Raw genomic sequence first — 23,811 nt, 5'->3', positions numbered from 1 at the left:
AATTAGAAAACCCTAAAACGTTTTAAAACAACTAAGGTTGAGTTGGAAAATCTGCAGGAAAAACATTCTGCCCGAGTTTCGATCGATCGAGCCTAAGCTTCAATTGATCGAGCCAGGCCGAAATGCATTAATTTTTTCTGCATTAGCTCGATTCCAACTTTACATTAAATACACAACTTTGAGCAAGACTGAAACACTTCTAAACACATTATTTTGATCATGGTTTGCCAACAATACAAATTAGAGTTGTAAATACATAAACACCTAAGTCTTTGGAACCTAACAGAGATCTATGTGGAATTTAATCTTAGTAAGCAGTTGCACAGCAATTGTAAAGCGAGTTCCTTAAACCTTTCAAACTTTAGTTAACTTACTATATACAATCTCCTTACACAGCTACTCTACAAATATCCCCCACTAAAATCCCACATAATTGTTTCCTCCAAAATTTTAAATTCTTCAACGGAATTCTAACATAACTCTCGAAATTGTTAAATGTATTATTAGCAATGCGATGTGTTATACCATGTTGTGTATGCTAGAGTGGATGCGGAAGGAGAAGCATAGAATAGGAGCACCAAGAACACAAGGGTTACGTGGTTCAGCCTTGACGGCCTACATCCACGGAGGAATCCTTTAAGGGTTATATCTTTATTGTAGAAGAGTGTAGTACAATAACCTATGTTACAATGAACCCTAACATGAGTATATATAGGCGATTAAACCCTAAACTACTAGTACAAGCAGAATTGGGCTAGGGCCTATTACATTGGGCTAATATGTCTACTATATATCTCTAACACCCTCCCTCAAACTCAAGGTGGAAGCTCGATGAAGGCTTGATATTGGATAAACATGAGAAGATCACTTGGAGATGCCTTGAAGAATGCCTTTGAAGAAATCACAATGAAGAATATGCCAATTGACCAATTTCGGAGCTTCAAATGAAGAAACGGAGCCCAAAATTGGAATCTATACGAAAAACTGAGCAAGATAGGCTATGTCGGGAATTTTGACTTTTGGTCAAAGGTCAACGCAAAAAGTCAAAGTCAACAAAAGTCAAGTCAACTGTTCCTATCAAAGTCAACGGTCAAAGCTCATAGGTCAGATCCGAGTCAGGTCGGTCTTGGTAAACATTCAGCAAGGTGACGTGTGCCGATGAGGCAACACTGCTGACGTGGCGAGCTGCGTGGTTGATGACATAGCCAGGGCTGACGTGGATCAAGTTGATGTGGCATTTGCTAACGTCATTAGATGACATCATCACATGGTTTGACGTGTGACTGGCGTGTGCAAAGTCAATTGACGCGTGAAGTGAATACCAGAAATCCTAGAGGCGCGTGAGAGGTCAGATGAGGGCTGTAATCTCAAGTTTTGTAGATCGGCGAACGAGGAGGCCATCAAGGCGACGCGTGTGCTAATAAGACGATTTGGAAGTCAGGAATCTGAGGCGGCGCGTCGGAGATTTTCCGAAGACAACTGAGGCGCGTGGAAGCTCTTTGAGTGACCGGATTTTTGGGGTTTGGTCGCGGGAGGTCATGGAGCACGTTTGTGGTGTTGGTTTTATCAAGTGAGGCTTGGATTTGCGCAAATCTGATAAGTTAAGTCATGGCTTGCTTGGTAGTTGGATTTTGACACAGCACAGAGCCATATTGGTTGCGAGATGCCATGGAGTCTAAATCCAATAGACAAGCATGTGTGACTTTTGATAGTGATGTGCACGTGAGAATCTTCTTTACTTGCTAGAAATGTTTGTTTGATACCAAGAACGAAGTTTGGCTCTGATACCATGTTAAATGTATTATTAGTAATGCGATGTGTTATACTATGTTGTGTATGTTAAAGTGGATGCGAAAGGAGAAGCATAGAATAGGAACACCGAAAACACGAGGGTTACGTGGTTCAGCCTTGACAGCCTACATCCACAAATAAATCCCTTAAGGGTTACATCTTTTTTGTAGAAGAGTGTTGTATAATAATATGTGTTATAATAAATCTTAACATGAGTATATATAGGTGATTAAAACCTAAACTATCAGTACCAAACAGAACTGGGCTAGGGCCTATTACAATATGCTAATATGTCTACTGTATCTCTAACAGGAATAAAGTCTCTCGAGGTTTTGTGCAGAACAGATTCACATGGTGATTCAAAATAGTAAGTTAGGAACGGTTTGAAAGAATTTAGAAAAGTAGCATCTCGAGTTTTTAAAACTCGAGATCCATATTAGAACTCGAGTGCTAAAGACTCGCGTTCTGAGTGGGAAAATGCCACATAGATCTCGAGTCTTCAAGACTCGAGTTTTATGCAAAAAATTTCACCTATAGTGGCGTTTTTAAGCCTTACAGTGACGTTTTAAAGCCCTATAGCGGCGTTTTCCTGCAAAATTTTTTTTTAAGTATCAGGTTTAGGGTGCCCTATAGTGGCGTTTTTAATCCCTATAGTGACGTTTTAAATCCATATAGCGGCGTTTTTTGCAATTTATGGAAATCGAGTCTTTAAAATTCGATTTTCAGCGCAATTTTTTTTCTCTAAATCGAGACTTAAAAACTCGAGTTCCAAGATGGAACTCGAGTTTTAGATACTCGAGATGTTATTTTTCAAAATTGTTTTGAAATATGACAATTAACTAAATTTTTTAATATTTATTGTTATTTTAAAAAAAAATTCAAAGTCTCTCCCTCTCACGAACTCAGGATTCAAAAAGCCAATTTTCGAATAAAGTCTTTGCTCACTCTCTTAGAAAACCCATTTTCATTTTGTTCAACCATCCTCCAAACAAAATGAGAACTCTTAGAATATTCTCTCTCTCGGAGCTCATCTCATCTCCGACGATAGGTTGAGGCGCGGTGGTCGGCGATCCTATCCCCGACGACGACTAGCCGTTGATAGTCAGAGCCCTCTCCTCCGCCCCTTTGTCCGATTACAGGTCTCTCTCTCTCTGTTTGTTTCCCGAGAAAAAAAAAATGAATTTGGAAATTACCTAGTAGAACTTTGCAAAGAATTTTTGGTATTCTCTCTTGTTTTCTCTCTCTCATTCTCTCCATTAATATTTCTCTTCCTTGCCAATAATGTAATTTGGGGCTAGGGCTTGGGTACTTTGGAAATGGAATTACATACCTGTCCTTTGGAATCTGAAGTATGGGTTGGATGTATGAGGTTTGAACATATTATCTGAACTACCTGTTCTTTATAGTTCGAGTTGAAAATGACTTTCTCGGAAAAGACGATTCTGGTTACCGAAGGAGCCGGTTTCATTGGCTCTCACACTGTGGTTCAGCTTCTCAATGAAGGCTTTAGGGTTTCGATCATCGACAATCTTGATAATTTCGTCACCGAAGCTGTTGATAGGGTTCGTGATTTGTTCGGCCCTAAGCGTTCTCAGAATCTTAAATTCCACCTGGTATTCATTTTGTGTGTGTGTGTGTGTGTGTGTGTGTGTAAATTTCTGTTTTGTTTTGTTACCGAGAAAATGAGGGAAAAGAAGGTTAGAAATTAGAGATTCTTGAATATCTTGAGCAATGCTGGTTTTAATTTTCGGGAGATTTGTATTTTTTTTTTTAATTTTTTTTTAACAGTTTCTTGGCAACCATATGGTGGCGTTTTGAGGTTTTGTGGCTTTTGGTTACATTACGTGTTGGTTTGATTGCAGGGTGACCTTAGGAATAAGGACTTGGAGAAGCTCTTTTCTCAAACACAGTATGTTTAATTTCAATTACATTAGCAGTGCTATGATTTTCCACTGTTTTCATTCAATTTTACTGTTAACTATTTTTTGCGGAAACAAACAGAATTATAGACTTTTTCAGAATTGGCTTAATTTTGTGCCATTGGCTTTGTTTGAGACAGATTTGATGCTTTGAACCATTTTGCTGGCCTAAAAGCTGTTGGTGAGAGTGTTGCAAACCCTCGCCATTATTTTGATTGGCACTATTAATCTTTATGAGGTTATGGCAAAATATGATTGCAAAAAGGTGTGTCCGCAATTTAATTTCTTGAACTCATTTGACTTTGTTTTTGAATCTTGCGCTTGTAACAAATGGTTTGGAAGTGAATCAACAATAATCTGTGTCTTAAAGAATTTTTGGCTGTTGAGTTATGCATTAAACGTTCATTTTAGTCATATTTGATTTTGCAAAATCTTTGATTCCAGTATATTTCTTTTCAAATCATAATTGCATAAACTATGATTTGTATATGTAGCTGTATATTTGCGGAAGCAATATTGTTGTTTTTGGTGTCTTACTGCTAAATTGAAGTTTTTATGTTCGATGTCTAATTCTTTTGTCGCCACAGGCCTTGTAAATCACCCACCTTTGTAACTATTGAATCATTAAAAATGTCTAATTATTTGTTTGTTGAAAGTAGTTATAGCATTCAAGTTCCAGTTGAATCTTCAACAGAGAATTGTTTAGTCTTAGAATGTGAACCATTTTTTTTATTGATTACATCACATGTTGGCATGCTCTGCCCACTATTGACACAAGTAATGTTATCCTGTGGCCAAATAGATGGTTTTCTCATCTTCTGCAACAGTTTATGGTCAACCTGAAAAAATGCCGTGTGTTGAGGATTTCGAATTGAAAGCTATGAATCCTTATGGAAGGACCAAGGTATGTATCACTGGGTGCTTAATAATGTTTATTTTGGGCATACCACACATAGGATCCGTCTTTGAAGTTGGCTAATCCCACTTGCTGTTTCTTGTGTTCATAGGAGTGCAGTTTCTTTTCTTTCCTGACTTTTAATATATTCTATATTTATAGCTTTTCCTTGAAGAAATTGCTCGAGATATTCAGAAGGCGAAGCCAGATTGGAAAATTATATGACTCAGTTACTTCAATCCTGTTGGGGTTCATGAGAGTGGTAGAATTGGTGAAGATCCAAAGGACATCCCAAGCAATCTCATGCCATAAATACAGCAAGTAGCTTTCGGCAGATTGCTTGAGCTTAATGTGAATGGTCATGATTATCCCACGAAGGATGGTAGTGCTGTATGTTCTTTTTTGTGTAACTATTTTTGAGTAGTAGTTGATAGGAATTTCCCTAGTTTCAGTAATATCCATTAGTCCCATCTCATGGACCTTTTTGACACAGACTATGTCTAGTTTTGTATTCCACTTATAATCCTTTATAACCATGGCAGTAGTATTTGACTTTCTGTCATTACATAAAATTCAATTAAATTGACAGTTTTTTTTGCGCTTACAAAATATCAAATGTTTTTGTGTTAAACAGGTCCGAGACTACATCCATGTCATGGACTTAGCTGATGGTCACATTGCTGCTCTTCGGAAGCTTTTTACTAAAGAGGATATAGGTGATCATTCTTCCTTGCACACGAATTTATATGTCAATGAATTTTCTGTCACCTGTTAACAGTTTATTAGGCATTTAGTTAACACACTCATGCTTTTATCATGGGATTTCTATGAAAATCTTGTTTTAGCCATATTTTACAAACATATGGCATTAACAAGCTGTTTTTATCCAATGCAACTCAAGTCTCTGGGTGATTTCAATTCTGAAATAAAAAGATCTTCGCTAGTAGCTAGTAGGTTATGGTTTTAAATTTTGGGTCTTCAAAAATAAAAATAAGATTCTATATATATCATGTTGCCTGAAAGATGATGCATTTAAGTTCAGCAACAAAATGACAGTCTGTACAGTGATAAATGGGTAAAACAGTGAGTATCTTTCTTCCTCACAACTCACAAGCAAGATGGAGATTGAGATCGCAATAGAGACAAGTGAAGGCATATGATTTGCTATTGATTGATAACATCATTTTTTTTGATAACATAATGTCACCTTGAACACACTGTGAATGATAAGATGGACCAATTTCAATTTGTTGGTACATCTTGAGCAAAAGTTGTAAGGTCATATGAGATAGCAATAGTAAAACAGATTTTGACTGTTGATATAAAGCCTTAGTCCCAAGACATTGGAGTAGTCTATAGATCCTCAACAAGACTGAAACTCTAACGTTGAAATATTTTTTTATGCAGGCTTTTTTGTTGAATTTAGTACTCTTTTCCGGTTGAGGACAACTTAAGGTGTGTCCCTCATTGAAGATTTTTTAAAAATTTTAATCCAACTTTAGATTAAACAGAATTGGGTAAAGCTCAGGAATTGGGTAATTTTTTTTTTTTTTTTTTGGCCTTTTGGATTGGTTTTGTGTAGGGCTTTGTGAGTTCTTACAATGAGTTATTTCCCTGCCTCTTCGCTACACTATCTCCACCCAACCTTTGCCTTCATTACCTCTATTTTGTAGTAATATATTAATTGTTGTGTTATTTTGTTTATGCATGTGTTGGTTGCTTTAATTCAATTTTCATTTGCATCTGTTTTCTTGCCTCACATTCTTTGCTTCCAGATTATCAGCGGCTTTCTCATAGGTTGAATACATCAAAGCTTATTGAAAATAGTGGTTAGTTCCTAAACTTGATTGTATTTAATAATTTTGGAGAAACTCTAGTCTTGGTAACCTGCTACATGATGTGCCTTGTGAGTGGTGGCTATGTCAAGTTGTGTACCTATTTTGATGAAATTCACTATGAATTCTTATACTCGGCTCTGCTTTTCTGTTTTTGGCATAATGTTGCTTCTTGGATTTTCTTTTCTCTGCCATTCTTTTTCCTCTTATTATAAAGTTTTTCAACCAATGGATTGGCAGAATATTTCCAAAATAAACTGGTGGACACAATACATTTTATGCAGATTCTAAATTTAAAAGACACTGTTGAAAAGGATACCTTCTTCCGCAAGCTTCCAAATTTAGCAAAGCAGCTTCCTCATCCAATTGTCCTGAAAAAGGTGTGACATGGAAATTCTAATGTTATATATCTACTTGAAATGTCTTTGAATGCCAGCTTATGTTTTTGTTTTCTTGTTTCTGCAGTTAGTTCCATTATTAGCTTCTACACTTGAATTTGGTTCAGCTGCTGCCCTTGCTTTGGCTGCATCTGGGTTGATTGATATCTATCCATATAATGCATAGAGCTCTAATTGCTAGTTCGGCCAATTTGATGGCTCTATATGAACTAGCGGTTTTTGCGATGCCCTAGGAATAAGATCTATGTATGTGCAAAGGAGAATTTTTTTTTTTGATAAGTAATAAGATTATATAAATCCGAAAAAATAAGCCACCCAAGTGTACAGGAAATATATTGGTTTGACAATTAGTACATTGGACTTGATGTATTTGGTTGTAGTATGTGGCTTTTGTGCATGATTGTGGTTTTTTTTTTTTTTTTTTTTTTTAAAGAAATCTTATTTTGAGGGTCAAAAGACCCTTAAATAACCTTATTTATCAAGGGTTGTATATGTAGATCTTTTAACCCTTGGTAAATAAGGTTATTTAAGGGTCTCTTGACCCTTAAAATAAGATTGGAGTACTTGTTTGAGGGCCATGAAGGCCTTCAAAATTTCTTTTTTGATGGTATAAGTTTCAAAGGTTATTAAGGGTCGATTTGACTCTTAAAATAATTTTTCTCGATGTTTTTTAATACCTCTTTCAAGGATTTTGACCCTTGAAAAAAGTCAGCTTTGTTGTAGTGAATCTGGCAACATGTGGTGTAGAGTTGCAAGCTCTCCTAATCCATACAAAAGAAACAGCATGAAAAACTTGGAATAAGAAAGAATATTGGAGATAGCAGCACTAATGGACCAGTTAGGGGCAATACTTTTGTCCATTAGGGGGTCAAAACAGCACTCCGCATCACCCTCGAAGATAACATGGCTCCAACACTCTCTTTTTGCAATCTCCATAGCCCAAGGCAGAGCCTCAGCCTCAGCATTTTTTTGTTTTGGGGGGGGGGGGGGTTGAGTTTTTTGGTTATTCTGGCCCAGATAATTTATGATAATTTCAAATTAAACTTTGAATTTTTAAAATTATATATTATATAACAAGCGATTGGGTTTTGAAAACCACTATTGAATCAAGTTGCTACGTTCTCTTTACGCCAAGTAGCCAACATTTATTAATGACTTTTGATAAATTACATAAACTTTGAATTTTTAAAATTATATATTATATAACAAGTGTTGGGTTTTGAAAACTACTATTGAATCAAGTGGCTACGTTCTCTCTACGTCAAGTAGCCAACATTTATTAATGACTGATAAATTATATAAACTTTGACTTTTTTAAATTATATATTATATAACAAGCGTTGGGTTTTGAAAACCACTATTGAATCAAGTTGCTATGTTCTCTCTATGCAAAGTAGCCAACATTTGTTAATGACTTTTGATAAATTACATAAACTGTGACTTTTTTAAATTATATATTATACAAGCATTGGGTTTTGAAAACTACTATTGAATCAAGTTGCTATGTTCTCTCTACGCCAAGTAGCCAACATTTATTAATGACTTTTGATAAATTACATAAACTTTGAATTTTTAAAATTATATATTATATAACAAGTGTTGGGTTTCGAAAACTACTATTGAATCAAGTTGCTACGTTCTCTCTACGTCAAGTAGTCAACATTTATTAATGACTTTGATAAATTACATAACTTTGATTTTAAAATTATATATTCTATAACAAGCGTTGGGTTTTGAAAACCACTATTGAATCAAGTTGCTACGTTCTCTCTACGCCAAGTAGCCAACACTTATTAATGACTTTGATAAATTACATAAACTTTAAATCTTTAAAATTATATATTATATAACACGCCTTGGGTTTTAAAAACCACCATTGAATCAAGTTGCTACATTCCCTCTATGCCAAGTAGCCAACATTTATTAATGACTTTGATAAATTATATAATTTCGACGCAAGTTGGTTCTTAGATTTCCTTTAGAATGAAAGTAGCTATGAAGCCCCTTTCTTATAGTTTGGGTTAGCTTCACATTAAACTATAATTTTGGAAGAAGACCATGAATCTATATTTTCTCTGTAACCCACCAACTCAATGGGAAAAGGTAATGGGTTGGGGGGTATGAACAAACGGAAAGAAAGAATCCTACAATCTGTTATCAGCAAGCTGTGATAGGGGGGGTTATAGTCTACCATATTTGGATTTAAAGAAACAAAATTTTCCATGGCAAACAAATCAAGTATTAAAAAAATATTGTCCAGTCCGTCAGATGAGAGATTAAAGTTCATGTAGCTATCAAAGGAAGGTTCATTTTTGTACCATATCAAATATTTTTCGTTCAGATGAGAATTTCTCTAGTGGTACTAGGTTTGTTGTTAAAATTACATAATTATAATATTGTTTTATATAAATTGAGAATGTATTATTAAAATTTAAAATGACTTATTTTTTAAATAAATCATAATTAATTGACTAATTTAAACATATTCCAGAATATTTAAAAAATGCACACCCCAACTCCATGGAACACATATTACATGTTACTTTAAGTTTAAATTATTATATAAGTTTAGAATTATAACATTGTTTTTTGTTTCCAAATGTAAGTATAATGCCTATATTATTGAAACTTGAATTTTAAAGTAATCTATAGAATATTTATAATTTTTTTTGCTTTTTTAAGGCCCATATCTCTAATTTCTAATGCCTACTTTGTTTGTATTTTTTAGCCCAAAACTAAAGATTTAGCCTAAATAGAAAAAAAATAAAAAATAAAAAATCTTACTTTTCAACCCAAAAATTAAGAATCAATTTAATTAAAAAAAAAATCTTAATTTTTGTGTGTGTATATATATATATATTTTGTGCATAATCGTGGTTTTTTCTTTTTTTTAAGTAAAATAAAATCTTATTTTGTGGGTCAAGTGATCCCTTAAATAACCTTATTTATCAAAGGTTGTAAATATAAATCTTTGAAACCTTGGTAAAAGGTTATTTAAGGATCTCTTGACCCTCAAAATAAGATTAGAGCACTTGTTTTGAGGGCCATGAAAGCCTTCAAAATTTCATTTTCGATGGTATATGTTCCAAAAAATAATTTTTTTTCAAGGTTTTTAATACTTTTTTTAAGGGTTTTGACCCTTGAAAAAAGTTAGATTTGTTGTAGTATCAGGTCGAAATTCAGTTGGATCCACCCACACACTTGGATCTCGATGGAGTTTTGGAACATTAACGAGGAGTCGTGTGCCTGTTGGGAAGTTATTGCCAGCCAAAGTACAGTTTTCCAAGGACTCATGCGACACTAAGAGTGGTGCAGCAGGATATAAACGCATTGTTTCTTTGAGGATAGCTTGGAGATACTCCAGGTTTTTCACATCTGATTCCTGCACTTGCCTTTCTCTACCAACTTGGACATCTAATTCTTGTTGAGCTTTCTTTAGATCTTCACGGTTATTGAGAAGTAAAGAGAGAGCCCATGTCAATGTTATTGTTGTCATATCTATGGCGGCTAAGATAAGACCCTACAATGCAAAAGTAATGTAAATGGAATGTGGCGAATTGACGTGATCCTAACTCCACAATAAGATAAGAGTAAATCAATTTTGCTATTTTCAGTAACATGTCGTAGACAATTTCGTCTTGGTGAATGACTTATTTGAAATACTAATATTGGATCACCAATTTTGAATGGACTCACCGATTTTGGGCCATGACATATGACAAAGGATTTCTTAAAGGAGTGTTCAAAAATCAAAATAGCTCTACTACCCAACACCTCCCCCTCCCCACCCAAGAAAAAAAAAAAAAAACTTCGTTTGCCTATGCGTATTTGAGATTTAGCTTCAAATGAGAAAATATTATTATACACTCGTTAATATATACTACTATATAGTACCTATAATTTCACACATGTTGTCCACATGATTTTATACACGTCCACACTTAATAATGAAATGCATAATATGTACAAACAATGTACACTAATGACTGTATAATAAAACCTGTTTGATATTTAGCAATTTTTCAAGTAGTGTTTATTGTATGCATGAATTAATATGGTTATAAAAAAAACAAATGGGTAAAAAAAAAAGCTCTTACCAAACATGTAGCTTTGACGATTGTATCAGCATCATAACTAGAAATCTCATCCTCATCAGTGACAATGGATAACAATGCATCCATAAAATCTTGGTTTTCCTTCATTCCGCCACACAATTTCCTCTGCTTATGTTCTTCTAGCCAACCTCCAACCATATGATCCAATTCTTTGGCTGCCTTCTTCATAGCTTTCCCATATTCTCCCACGCCCAACCATTTTAGATAAGGTAGTGCATCTGACACCACAAATGTCCCACTCAAATGGAAAAAATCTCTCAATGCCTTTCGAGAATTATCATTCCCTTCTTGGTCGTAGCCCCACCAAATATCTTCCCTACAACCATCCTATATACCATATTTAGTGTTGTATACCCAAACCATCTTTCCATATCCACAAACTTCTTGTTTTTCTTGCCCAATTGTTCAAATATCTCTTTTATAGAATCATTTACCTCCGCCTCTCTAATGCGTTTGAGCGTCTCAAGGCGATGATTTGAGAGAACTTCTAGCATGGTCATTTTTCTCATTTGGCGCCAATAAGGACCATAAGGGCTAAACCCAAACATGGCATAGTTGTAGGCCAATAGTTCTAGACCTAGAGCTTTTGGACGGTTGGCAAAGGCTTAGTCATTAGTGGTAAAACATTCTTTAGCTATCTCCCAACTGCTTACTACTAGAGTTCGATGCACACCCAACCAAATAGTGAAGATTGGTCCATACTTGTCAGCCATGTTACCCAAGGTAATATGGAGTGGTTGTGACCCTCCTAGTAGGTGGAGGTAGGGCTGTAAATGAATCAAGCCGATCATGAACAACTCAAGCTTAGCTCGATAAAAAGCTTATTTATATTTGTTTGTTTATAAATAAGCCAAGTTTGAGCCTTAGTCTTAGACTCGTTTAATAAACAAGCCGAGCCCAAGCAAAAAAAAAATTTTCACAAACAAGCTCGTGAGCTATTAGGCTTGATACACAACAATTCAAGTATAGACTTATTTATAAATTCATATGTGTTAGCTAAATATACTCATTACACATATCTTAATAATGATATTGCCAAAATGGGACCACTACCTATATTACCTTAATTTTTCCTTCCTTTAAACTGATCAAGAACCATTTTAGACTATAGTTACATTCAAAAATAAATAAATAATTAAGTAGGCCACATATGATCCTTCCCTATCAATCATCTAAAATAAAGTTATGAAACATGTTAATATTTTCTCATTCATAATAGTTACAAATAGGTATTTTTCTAGTCCTTCACCATCTAACGTGAATATAAAAATTGTATTTTAAACAATTGCTGAACCTATGGACAAGGAATGATGAATGAATGAATTTAATTATGTAAATTATTAATTTGAATAATGGCTAATCATAAGTAGGACTAGATGCATGATAAAATGAGTATACTATTTTCTTTTTCTTTTTTCTTAATTTTAGAGATTTAAGTATTTAATAATGTAATTTTTTTAGATCTTAAGCTCAAAAACTTGACCTGAGCTTGATTTTGAGCTTGATATTAAGCTTGAGTTTGGCTTGACTAATTAATCAAACCAAGCCAAGACAAGTTCAAGCTTTTTAGCTTTCTCATGAGCTCAAACTCAAGCACTATTTTTAGGCTTGTCACAAGCTCAAGCTTTTGATTTTTCCTAATGAGCCAAACTTGAACATACACTACTCAACAAAGCTTAGTTCGTTTATAGCCCTAGGTGGAGGTGGCCTATCAAAGGCCATGCACTGCCAACTTCTAGTGGAACTTTCATTTTCCTATCAGATTTTTGAACTCTTCCTGATATCCATAAGTATAAAAGAAAGAAGAGAAATAGGAAAAAGGCTAAGATGCTGGCCATAGAACTAATAGAAGATAGAAGCTGTGAAGGAATATTGTAAGAGAAGGAAGAGCGAATATTTGCTATTTATGGACCCTAGACTGTGGCAAAGGTGTTCTCATAATGTGACATTTCTTAGTTCTTTAACATAAGTTGAAGCACACACCAACCATGAAGTTATCGGGTACTCCCAAAGCAATGCTCCCCCTTCCCACATAAGGATTGGGCACACCTCTCATGTGAGAGGAGAGAGCATTGCTCAGGGAGTACCCAATAAATTTCCTATGCCAACCTCACATTCAATTGTGTAATATGTAGCATATACCAGCTCCATTTGAGTGAGGCTTTATTTAAGGGTTGTGTTTAGTTTATACACTAGTGTTTAGTTTATTAAAACACTAACGTTTACCCTTTATTTATTATACGATAAACTATAACTCAGAACTTACCATATTTTCCCTTATTGAAAAGAACAATCTTGAAGGTAAGAGAAAATAGACGGGTATTAACATACCATATAATAAAATAATCCTAAAATTGTAGATGCCAGCGTCAATTGATTCATATTTATTAAAATTTTTAATGAATTACATAGTCTTCTTTTAATTTGTGAGAATTTCATATTAGACTTTGTATTTTAAAAATTGCTATTGAATCAAGTCGATCACTACAATCTCCCTACGCCAAGTAGCTAACATTTATTAAAGACTTTGATAAACTATATAATTTTCTTATAGTTTGGTTTAGCTTCAAATTAAACTATAAATATTTTAAAATTATTATATACAATATAATAAAAATTGAATCATAAAAATTTGTGATTGTACCAAGTGGCTATATTCTCTCTACTTCAACTGGCTAACCTTTTTATTAGACTTTTCTAAATTATATAACTTCCTTATAGTTTGGAGTAGTTTCAAATTAAACCTTGAATTTTATATTTTTCAATTAAAATCATTAATCATACACCATATAAGAAAAGTTTTGTCCTAAAATACCCGGTTTAGGCAAGTGACTACTTATTCCCTTGTACCAAGTAGCTAAACCTTTATTAAATACTTGTGTAATTAAATTATAAGATATTAAATAATTTTCAAATCAAAACCATTTAAATTTCTAATAAATTCAATTCATGCTCTCGATGAGATATTATTACTTAAAAGTAGTAAAAATTATCATAAATTGTGACTAAAAGTATCACTTAGACAATAACATATTTAGTTATTGTCACCATAACAATCATAATTAAATTCATATTATATGATAGGCCAAGAATGTATTGACTCCTTATGATGAATAAACCAATTAATTAGCCAAGTTGATTAATTAATCAGATAAACATACAATATGCGTGGTAGCATAAACAAATCACCAATTAAACTAAGTATGCAGCAAAAATTAAATTGACACGATGATTTGTTTATGAATGGGAAAAACCTACACAGCAAAAACTCCACTGGGTGATTTTAAGGTCACCACTCCCGATAATCCACTATTATCAAAACAAGTGGTTACAAGTAAAGGAATCCCAATACCTTATACCAACCTATAGTTGAACCCTTACCCCAATACCTAATTGGACTTGTTCTCCTTTTCAATGCACGACTCCCATTACGTAACTAACCAATTGTGCAGATCCCAGTACGCGACTTGATCACCAACTTTAGAAGAATGTTGGCTGCAAAGTTTTTCAGTTCATCACATGATGAAGATCATGAAGTTGCTTGGTCACAAAACCTTACGGTGTACAAACACAACAGCTTCTTCAAGAGAAAGAAGAACTAGGACAAAGTAGGTTTTCAGTTACGCTTTTCTTCACACTTGTGAAATTTTGCTCTTGTGCAACTGTGTGTAACCTTTTATAGCCCTTAAAATAATCCTTATATATGTTTAGGGTTGTCAAAAAAGAAAACCCAAACATACATTCACGGATTAGATGAAAATCAGCTCTGAAAAACTGAACTTCATAAATCTCGACAGATACCCTATCTATCGAGCAGGTGTCAAGCCTCGGGCTGAAACATTGCTCTTAAATCTTGATAGATACTAGCTGTCAAGTTAGCTGTCGAGATTTAATGAACAACACTTTTTCACTTGATTCTTTGACAGACTTGCATGGTTTAAACACATGAACTTTTTCTTGAAGCATTAAACACATCCTAGATCTACCCAATTATAAATAAAGTGCGTTTTGTCAAAAAATTAGCCAATTATATAAAATGTTGACATATGTTCCTAACATGAATCACATATGTCCTAACAATCTCCCCCTTTGACAATCTGTGACAAAACCACAAAAAACATATGAATATATGAGAGAAGTCATAAATCACTCAACTCATACTCACTTGTTGAATACAATAAAATCTATCCTAACACAAACTCTTGAAAAAATTTGCAAAAAGAGATTTTATGGCAAGTAGACTTTGACAACCTATATTTCTGAAACACTTTAAACAAAACTCATTAAGGCATCTTAGTGTGAAACAGAAATATAAGATTCCATACAAGAAATAAGAAACATGTGTATTAAGAAATAAAAGAAACAACACATGCAAAGATAGGTGAAAGAACTATAATAACAACCTTAAATGTATATATATCAACAAGTACAAGGTTTGCTATCATAACATGATCACAAGATCTAAGGTACAAGAACAATGTATCTAAAATAGAGAGAAAAGAAAAAGGTACATAAAATCCTCACTACATCCCTTAAACTATGAACACTCCCCTAACAAAAATCTCCTATACTAACCCTCCCCCTACGATGACTACTCTCATATCCAAAACAACTTCCCCTTTTTGTCACAAGTGGCAAAGGATAAGTATATCAAGTAGACATCTCATCAACACTGGAAGAGCTAGTATCATCATCCTCATCAGCATCAGAAGCATCAGTATCACCATCATTGTCCTCATCCTCAAATGCCAGTGGAGAAGGAGAAAAAAGTAGCAGTGTAACCACCTATGGCAACCTAGCATCGTGTGATACGACCAACACAAGTGTTCACCTGACACAACTCATCACTGAGAGTATCAAGGTGAGTATCCATGCGCACAAGATGTGTATGGAGCTGTAGAAGCTAAAGGAATCGCCGTCCCAGGCCGACTCAAATGTAGCTGCGCCTCGCTCCGTTTAATGGTAGCGACGTCTATGACACATATGACATGAAAGTGATCGGAAAGGGGAAAGGGAACAGAAAAATGGCGTAAAATCCTTGTGATAGCCAAAGGGAAGATAAACTTATCACGGGTTGTCGTATCCCTATACACGTGTATGAGTGAGAGAATGAAATGAAAGGGAAAATCTATAGTAAGATGCTCTAAGAGGGAAAGCAAAAATCAAGCATAGGGCTCTGTAATAGAGTTATAATGAGATAAAAGATGCAAAACAAAAGTCATAACCATGTTCATGAACCTAGGACCTTTAGTAAAGGCCGTACAAGAAGTGAACTGACGATCACCCTAATCAGAGGGACACTCACAAAAAGAAGATATAAGCTCGTCTTTAAACACGGCCTTAAGACGATCACAACTATGGTAGTCCGGATGCGCTACCCTATGGACATGGAGCACATCGGATACAATATCCGAAGTGACCACGATGCGCGTACCTCGAACGTGAGTAACAAAGAGAGGTACTGAATAATCAAATCCATGCATGTTGGAGTAGAACTCTTGTATAAGCATGGATGGACAAGTGACCGGAACGTCACACAGTAACTCCTAACCCCTACTGTGTATAACAGTGGGTAGGTCAGTGTTGGAGAAGCCCGACAAAATGACTTAGCGTTCTAAATGAATGCCTCGTCTAGAAAAGTTCTCTGAAAAGTCCTGTCCGGTTTTATCATTATGGAACCGAACATGTGAGGGAGTAGGATCAGAAGAAGTGGATGCCCCAGAACGAAGAGGGTTCAGGGACGTAGTAGATTTACGTTTAGGTGCCATGATGCAACTAACGTAAACAAGAGACAGAGAGGGAGATAAAGAGACATGTAGAAAAGCACCAATCATAATCAATATATAAGAATATAGAGAATGTAAGGTACGAATGCATGAAAATGTATGAGCATGTGATATGCAATAGTAAAAACATCATGGGCTCAACTCAATCCAATCCTACCAGCACACAATCATTTCAACAGAGTAAACATACATCTACAATGCATGAAACATTGTTATGATGCAAATGAGATGCAATGCATGATGATTTAGAACCATTTTTACAAAGCCCATCCCAAAAATTTCACAAAAACTCCATTAATTTTGAAAAACTCTAAAGTTTATCAAAAATCCCAAAAGTTAGGCAAAAAAATCATGTAAATGCATGATAAAGAGGGAGAAATCAACATACCAGCTGAAGATAATTGATCTTGAGGCCAAAAAACTCTTGGGAAAGAAGTATTGAGCGAGAAAAATGTGTTTGGGAGGTGAAAAGACACAAAAGTATTGAGAGAGATCAAGAGAAGTGAGTTTGAAATTGCGTGGATCCTATATATAGAACCTCTTAAATATCGACAGATCGAGAGGTGTCGAGAGGTGTAGAGGTTTAAATTTCGACAACTACATCTATTGAGCAACTATCCAGAGGTGTTCACAGCAAAAACAGGCTCGATGGATCAAGGAGCTATTGAGAAGCTACCAAGGTTGCGATAAAAAGAAGCTAAAGAGCTTGATAGATAGGCTAGGTGTCGAGAGGTGTCGAGGAGTTGTCGAGATTGCTTAAAAACAATTTTTCAAGAGGAGAAAAGCACAAACATGAATGCAATCAAACAAACAACTCAACCAAGGATCCAAACAACATTTTAAGCTCTCAAAAATATCTCTTAACAAAAGACAAAAAAATTTTAAGCGCATAGATCCGAAACACACACACACTAAATAAGTCTAACCAATTTTATAATTCAAAAACAAGTTAAGATAGTTTAGTAAGCATACATTAACACATGTATTCCTTGTGATAGCCAAATCATATTGTACCTGCACATGTATCAAAAGTAGCAAAGAATATTGCGTGTTGTGTGTGAAAAATATCGCAAGATTGCATAAGTGTCTACATGTTATGACAATCTGAGATATGAGAAAATCAATTTAACTCACACACAATCATAACTGTTTGATAGGGACTATCACCTTTGAGATACATCCTATAACTCCTACATCTCCTAGAAGACACGCTTGAAATCATATATAAAGCATTTTCATTATTTTTGCTTTTATTTTTCTTTGCATATTTTTCTTTTTAAGCAAACCATGCATTGCAATATAAGAGAGAGAAAAGAAATACCCAATTATTTTAAGTATTTGACATTCCACTTTTGCTATGCCGAAGCATACAAATGTCATTTCATGATTGGCAGGTAACAGTAATGAGTTGGTTATTTATGTCTTTCTCTTAAGATTTTCTAGTCCTTCTCGTCAAAAAGAATAATATGAGTGTTAAGTGCAAGAAATTACTTAATCTACTCATCACAAACATGAGCGACAAAGCTCACTTACTTAGTTGTGTATAGAGATGCTCATCTAAGTTACAAAAGATACAAAGTTTAAAAAACTTTGTTTCAATGGCCATTCAAGATACACAAGTACCAATGTACACAAATATACACTGTTTTTATATTTTTTTATTTTTCAATTTTTTTTATATGAAAAATAAAATAAACCAAAACTAAAAAAGAAAACAAACAAAAACAAGTTAAACAAAACAATGCATAAAACTAGACTGACTCAAAATAATAAAGCAAAACACACAAGTAATGCAAAACAAAAACACGAAGGGGAAAGAGAATAAGTGACAGAATCACTTAGAGCCATTTTCCTTCCACACCTTGGAAGAACTTTTCCGTTCAGCAAACCCTTGATCCAGCGGTAAGTGGGAAGAGTTAAAACCATTCAAGTTTGAAAGAAACATGAGGGTTTTGAGAAGATCTCCTAGAGGAGCAAAAGAGGATGGAAATTGACTCTGGTCTCCTGACGCGATCATGCTGTTGCTCTTTTAAGTGGCTAACTACTTGTAGCAATTAGGTCTAGTATGTCCAGCTGTGCCACAATGATTACAGAAATGCTACCTTTTTTTTTTTTTCCTTCTACTTAGGCTTTTAAGAGTTTCCCTTCTTAGCCCTAGGGTTCTTAATCTCTTTCTTATCAAGTTTAGGGGGTGCTTCTAAGATAGATTTACCCTTGTCTACGTTCTCACTAGCTAATTTATTCTTATCATTATTGTTATTAGTTTCAACATTATTAGTAGAAGGAACAAAAACAGTAGTACTAGTAGAAGTAATACTAGGAGAGGAGAAATCATACCCTAAACCAGTTTAATCAGAAGCAGATTTCTAAAAACTGAGCATCTTATCGAGCTTAGTGCTTGAAGTCCTTTCCAGCTAAGTTTTGACTTGGAACAGTTCTGTCTCAAGTTTCTTGGTCTTCTCAGTCAAGAAATTATTCTTAAATCTCAGTGCTCCAATAGTCTGATTGGTTTCATTAAACTTTGTAGAGATTTCTTCTCGCTCAAGATCCACATCACTGAGCTTCTTGGTGGCCAACCTATACAACTTTCTTGCTTTTTTGAGACCTTGTTTAACTTTGCATAGGCTGTGTGGATGTCATCTAGCTCATCCATCTTTACAAACTTAGACTTCAACAATTCCTCTTCTTCATTCACATCTTCAACAATCCCTTCAGCAGGATTTACAGTGATAGTGAAGGCATTTAAGATTCCATCATCCTCATTATCGAAGTCATCCTCAAGCTCAATGTCACTCAACGTAGCAGGAAGTGCCTTGCTCTTCCCGATGGTCTTGAGATATGTAGGGCATTCTTGTTTCATATGACCGAAACCTTGACACCTAAAGCACTTTGGTTCTGAGGGTACAGTGTACTAACCACCATCCCTAGCATCCTTCTTCCCTTTGTCTTGACTTTTGAATTGCGAAGAATTGGATTGCTTTCGGTCCTTGTCAAATCCTTTCACGTTGGCATTCTTCATAAACTTCTTGAATTGCCTCGTGATATAGGATTTCATCTTAGAATCTTCATCGTCTCAAGACCCATCAATGTCATTGCTCTTGGCTTTCAAAGCCATGCTCTTGCTTTTGCTTGATTTCCTTATCCTTGTCAAACCCAACTCATAAGTCTGTAGATTTCCAACCAGCTTAGTCAAAAGAATTTTGTCAATGTCCTTTGATTCTTTAATGGCAGTGATCTTGGCATGGAATCTCTCGGATAGAGATCTGAGTACCTTTCTCACAATCTTAGGTTCATGAATGGTTTCCCCAAAATTAAAGGCTGAGTTTACTATGTCTTTAAGCTTGGCATTGAACTCATCGAACGACTCATCCTCCTCCATCTTTATCTCTTCAAAGCTTGTAGTGAGCCTCTGAAACTTTGAATCCTTGATGGCCTTGATATCTTCATAGGTTGTCTGAAGAATAGTCCATACTTCTTTAGCAGTTTCAGTAGAAGATATTTTCTTGAATTCCTCATTTGTGACTGAACTGAATAAAGCATTCAATGCCCTGTTGTTGAAGTTTGCTGCCTTGATCTTAGCATCATCCCAGTCAGTTGACGATTCCGTAGGCGCGGTCCAGCCTATTTCCACAGCTTGCCACACTTTTTCATCTAAAGACTGCAAGAAAACTCTCATGCGTACTTTCCAGTATGAATAGTTAATGCTATCAAATAAATGAGGTATAATAAGAGATTGTCCTCTATCCATGACAAACAAGGGTTAATGGATCACATAGCAAAGATTAAACCTAATCAAAGTGTGTCTGCTCTAATACCACTTAATAGGCCAAGAATGTATTGACCCCTTGTGATGAATAAACCAATTAATTAGCCAAGTTGATTAATTAATCAGATTAACATACAATATGTGTGGTAGCACAAACAAATCACCAATTAAACTATGTATGCAGGAGAAATTAAATTGACACGGTAATTTGTTTACGAATGGGGAAAACCTACATGGCAAAAACCACACCGAGTGATTTTAAGGTCACCACTCCCGAGAATCTACTATTATCAAAACAAGCGGTTACAAGTAAAGAAATCCTAATACCTTATACTAACCTACAGTTGAACCCTTACCCCAATACCCAATTAGACTTGTTCTATAGTGACAATCTCTCATTTTCAATGCACAGCTCGAAGTATGTAACTAACCAATTGTGCGAATCTTAGTACACGACTTGATCACCAACTTGAGAAGAATGTTGGCTATAAAGTTCTTCAGTTTATCACACGATGAAGATCATGAAGTTGCTTGGTCATAAAACCCTACGGTGTACAAACACAGCAACTTCTTCAAGAGAAAGAAGAATTAGGGCAAACTAGGTTTCCGGTTACACTTTTCTTCACACTTGTGGAATTATGCTCTTATGCAATTGTGCATAACTTTTTACGACCCTTAAAACAATCCTTTTATATGTTTAGGGTTGTGAGGAAAAAAAAAAGCCCAAACATACATTTACGGATTTGATGAAAATCAGCTCTGAAAATTTAAACTTCATAAATCTCGACAGATACACTATCTGTTGAGCAACTATTGAGCCTTGGGCTGAAACAGCTCTCTTAAACCTCGATAGATACTAGCTGTCAAGATTTAATGAATAACACTTCTTCACTTGAGTGCGTTTTGTCAAAGGATTAACCAATTACATAAAATGTTGATATATGTTCCTAACACGAATCACATATGTCCTAACATTACATAAAGTCAATGTGCATATCTTATAAAATACTAAAATGGTGTCAAATATGTTGTAACTTTTTTTATTTTTTTATTTTCTGTTTATTCTCCTTTCATCATGTGACATAGTAGAAGTATATTGAGCTAGCTAAAAGTTCGATCTATTATTTAATTTAAATTATATTATATAAATATTTTCTTTATTTACTATATGTTAAGTTATGATTTTTCTCATAACATTTGTATTGGCTTATTCCATGACAAAAAGATGTTGTAATTTCATTAATTTATTTTCTTGTATTTTTGTGGGATTTATTTTTATTGAGTTTAGTATTAAGCGGTGGAGATTTGATCAAGACAGTTAAAAGTCACATGAGGAGCACATGCTAGAAGCTGAAGAGTCAAGTGCCAGCTGTGGAAGTTGAAGAGTCATGTGCAAGTTGTGCTAGTTGTTTTTGCAACTCAGGTGACCCGTGAATTTCATTGGTTAGATGATTTTTGAGTGTGACCTATTTGCCCATCACTTATACTATAAATACCCTCATTACCCACAGAAATGGTGAAGAGCCTATTAAGAGAAAAACCCTAAGAGAGGTTTCTACAACACACCCACCTTATTAGAGAGAGAGCTACTCATTTTTAAAGAGAAATCTTTGTAGTCTCTTCTCCTTCCATCTCCCATTGTTATACCTATTGAGAGGAGTTTTGTACCCAAACACAACCCACACCCATTTAGAGTGTTGAGAGTGTTTTTGGAGCTTTGGGAAGCATTGGAAGATGCCAAGGATGACGGATACAATATGGAGCTTATTGCGGGATCCGGTAAACTAGAGAAGACAATGTTAGGCTTAACCTTGTTAGAGCAAGAAGCTTGGAGGGCTTAGGTGCATCAAGTAGATTAGGCTTGAAGGGTCTTTTGCTATTCATGTGTCCCAATTGATTTTTTAGTGGATCATTTTACTGCTTGGAGGGCGGCAAAGAGGTTTTTCGCCGAGTTCTTTGGTTTTCTCTTCAATAACACGTGTCGGTGTTATCTTGCGTTTGCTTCCCTCTATCCCTTACTCTTTGCATTTAATTACTGCTGTGTTGTGATTAAATTATGGCTTTGAGTAGTTTGTTTATTTGAGTATAGCTTATATATATCATTCTGCACATATATTGTTTGTTACACACCAAGTGAACTTTCACTATATATAGGATTCTTAAGTAAATCAGTTTTCACACCAAGATAATACTAATGTGATATGACAATCTGAATTTTAATTTTGCTTGCTTCTTAGATGGTTACGTTGGATTAGTCAGGGATTATGGTGGCAAAATAGTAGAGAAAGTGGGCAATATAGCTAGTCATGTAAATTAGACTTTTTTTCTTTTTCTTTTTTTTTTTCTTTTTTATTTTTCTTTTTTATAACGAGTAAATTAGACTTGGTAAAAGATTAACATTTTTATTTTATAGCATTTGGCATAAAAATTTAAAATGACAACTTTTGCTAGATTTTCTTGAGTTACTGGGTCTGGGGACTAATGGATGAGCGTGCACAATTTATCGAGTAAAGTTTGTAGCATGTGGAGTTTATTAATTAGTTTTAGCAAATTATTGTCTTAGAGCCCGTTTGAGATTTGATGCAAGTTTCAGTTTATTTGAGTTTATAACTTCTTTTTGATACTATTCATGAGTTTCATTGTACTATTCAGCTAGTTTTTAACTTTTTTTGCTAAAAGGAACAAGGTGGGTTTTTTTTTTTTTTTTGCAAAGCCCATATTTTATTGCTAAAGCATAAAAGTTCATCACAAAAGCCTTATTGGCAACGGCAAATAGCTATTGAAGTTTTCTAAAAAGCCCCATTGGGGGGGGGGGGGGTGGTGTTTACAAATCAACAATTAGTTAGAGCTTCATACTCACAAGCCTTTTCAACAATTTGGGGAGGGGTAGGGGATTCAAGTTGATTGTTTTGTCTTTTTTGAGATAGTTACAGTAAGTTGCTGAGTTGAATTCTTAAGTTTCTTGGTGATTCAAGCTGAGTTCGTAAGTAAAGAACCAAACAATACCATTGAGTTACAAGGTTTGTGGTCTTATAAGTATAAGTATGTTCCATAAGCACGACGTTATCATGTTTAAGTGTGACTAATTTGTTAGATTCTAAAAGTTTAGAATGATTCGCAAATTGTGAACACAAACTTGTCTAGATATAGATTCCAAAGTCTATAAGTATGATTAGACAATGCTCAAGGTGCTGCAAGTCAGAATACAAGAACAAAGAAGTTGCAGGTTCAAGAAATTTGAAACATGCCATGTTCAATTGATTGAGACTGTGGTTTGACCGATCGAGATGCATTTTTGTAGAGTTT

The 23,811-nt window shown here is 34.9% G+C and overlaps 2 pseudogenes across 1 annotated transcript; one reads left to right on the top strand and one right to left on the bottom strand.

Moving 5' to 3' along the window:
• Positions 1–2,707: 2,707 nt before the first annotated feature.
• Positions 2,708–7,217, top strand: LOC115964013 (annotated as a pseudogene). The gene is made up of 9 exons (XR_004085980.1): positions 2,708–3,404; positions 3,654–3,700; positions 3,851–3,975; positions 4,513–4,614; positions 4,768–4,995; positions 5,240–5,321; positions 6,381–6,434; positions 6,681–6,820; positions 6,906–7,217. The product of XR_004085980.1 is annotated as a bifunctional UDP-glucose 4-epimerase and UDP-xylose 4-epimerase 1-like (transcript).
• A 2,594-nt stretch (positions 7,218–9,811) lies between these two features.
• On the bottom strand, positions 9,812–12,794 carry LOC115964014 (annotated as a pseudogene).
• Positions 12,795–23,811: the final 11,017 nt, after the last annotated feature.

The sequence above is a fragment of the Quercus lobata genome, chromosome 10, assembly GCF_001633185.2.
Source record: "Quercus lobata isolate SW786 chromosome 10, ValleyOak3.0 Primary Assembly, whole genome shotgun sequence".
NCBI classification, from domain to species: domain Eukaryota; kingdom Viridiplantae; phylum Streptophyta; class Magnoliopsida; order Fagales; family Fagaceae; genus Quercus; species Quercus lobata.
This window is presented reverse-complemented; position numbering and strand designations above follow the sequence as displayed.